Genomic DNA, 2,605 nt, shown 5'->3' with positions numbered 1-2,605 from the left:
AAGTTGAAAATACATGTTACCGTGATTATTTAGCTCCAGGACCATGCAGTTCCACTGTCCTTATTGTTGCTTAGATCAGCTTCTAACGAGATTCCCCAAAGCTCTCTGTGCTGTGTGGTGTTTCTTCCTTTCAGAGGACATACTTATCTCTGGATGGTACAGCAAATGTTAAATGAAGTTCTGTACTCCGGGGTCTATTTTAATGATCTTAATGCCACCGCTCTGTAACGCTATAAAAGACGTGCACCAACATGGACGCGCAGGCTGCCCTATAGGATGTGTGGTCCAGTGGTTAAAGAAATGGGCTTGTAACCAGGAGGATGTGTGGTCCAGTGGTTAAAGAAATGGGCTTGTACTCAGGAGGTCCCCAGTTCAAATCCCACCTCAGCCACTGACTCATTGTGTGACCCTAAGCAAGTCACTTAACCTCCTTGTGCTCCGTCTTTCGGGTGAGATGTATTTGTAAGTGACTCTGCAGCTGATGCATAGTTCACGCACCCTAGTCTCTGTAAGTCACCTTGGATAAAGGCGTCTGCTAAATAAACAAATAATAATAATAATAAATAATAATATAAGGTTGTACTTAAGAGATTCTTAATAAAGAATGAATCAAACAAGTCAAAAAGTAATAAATAAATCAATAGAGATCTGGGAGAAAAAAAAAACAACGGTTATCTCACTTTCTACAAGTCTGATTAACCATCGGGCTGAGCAACATCTGACTGGTTTATAGATGAGATTATTCCTATGGTGTGTAGCCTCGACTTTTTTTTATATTTTTCTCTGTGTGACATGGGTACTGCTGACCCCTGCAGGTGAGATCAGGTCATGGCAGATATAGGCTAAACAAACAAAAACAAAACCAGCGTTCCCCAGTATAATTACAACTAATGCAAAACTAAGCTTCTTAATCGTCTACATCTATATATATACTGTTTATATACCATAAGGGCCACGAATACAGTATGAAAGGGCCAACGAAATAATGAACATGCTGCATGTAGCATTCTGGGGTTAAACTATTGGAAACTATAGGACATTTTAAAAGCATTTTACAGTACTGTACATCATCCACTTACTTTAAACAAAGGAACAAGAAAGTGTGAAGTAAAAACCCTTTATGATGGCCTGTGCAGGTTCTGGATTTGGACTGGAACCAAACCAGGTCAGGGACAGAGAAAACCCCAAGGACTGGAGCAAGGTTTGTCTGTATATGTCGGCCACTGTCTCTGCTGATCCATCTGGGTTTACAATACCTTTGTCTTCCAAAAAAAAAAATAATAATAATAGTAGGGATCTGCAGGCATTTACAGTTAATGCGATCAGTAATAGCAATACTAGAACCAGTATGCTGGCAGTAATAACATCTCCCTTAAAAAGGGTAATGCCACTTTTAAATGTCTTTCTGTTTCTCTAAACACGTTTGCGTTTTACATGCCTCAATACATTCTAAAATTGCGTAACGAAAGCAATACAGAATTATTTATAATAATAAAAAATAGTACTTGTACAGTTCAACACCAGTCAATACGCGTAGGACGTGGTTCGTTTATTTAACGATGATGAAATCACATTACTGATTTCACCATTCCTGGGGGGAAATATAATCGCCCAGCACCTTTGTTAAGCACAGCCCTCCTCTCCCCCAGGACGTTTATCTGGTGCAAAACGAGGATTACCTTGAGAGAGACAAACACGTTACACAGAAAACTGCGAGTGTGGCGTGACTCTATTTCTGTCTTAGCAGTGTTCTTACGAGTTGAAAACAACACTTGTGGCTGAGCATTATCAGTTATACAGGGTTGTGACAAATCAGTAACCACATCTTAGCTGGATAGTAAAGTTATTTAAACTACCCATGAATGCATTTGTATTTAAACGCGTTAATGCAGGTCGTGATAAAAAGACTAAAATAACGGAGCTACAATGTAAATGTGGGTTTGTATTGTGCAATGTTGTCATGCTGATATTTGAACTTGTTTGTGTGTTGATATGATACCAATGAGTTATGTTTTAAGTGGTTTAGGTGGAAGCAGCTGTCACTTGTATTATTAGCACCCAGTAGACTCAAACGTACGTGTATTTGAATACCGCTTTACTTGAGCACACTGACAAAGCGGGAGAATAAATCAGGCAATCGCTAACATAGCTTAAATAAAAACCGCATTACTTGTCTGAATGAGCTAAACAGAGCGGGAGAAATACAGGACGTGCCGCTGCGACACCCCTGAATCAATCCGCTGGGCGGGATTTGCTTTGAAGGGGGAATATATAGAGTGAGAGAGAGAGAGAGAGTATAATAAGTCACGTGCATTCCAGTAACTTACGGGTAGGTTTTGAATTTAAAGATATAAAACATGCGTTCGACTGTATTTCATTGTCTGCAGTAATCTAGCCCACATAATTAGAATAAGGCAAATTAAATACTTACAGCAATACCTTCATTCACATTGTACATATACCCTTCAATATGAAAATTATTTGGCTATAGTGAAAGGTACAATTGTGTGTGTAATTATATATATATATATATATATATATATATATATATATATATATATATGTTTGTGTGTGTGTATAAGTTGCATCATTTTAAAAAAAATTA

This window comes from Acipenser ruthenus, chromosome 12 (genome assembly GCF_902713425.1).
Source record: "Acipenser ruthenus chromosome 12, fAciRut3.2 maternal haplotype, whole genome shotgun sequence".
In the NCBI taxonomy this organism is placed as follows: Eukaryota; Metazoa; Chordata; class Actinopteri; order Acipenseriformes; family Acipenseridae; genus Acipenser; species Acipenser ruthenus.
The sequence above is the reverse complement of the archived record's forward strand: the minus strand, read 5'-3'. Positions refer to the sequence as shown.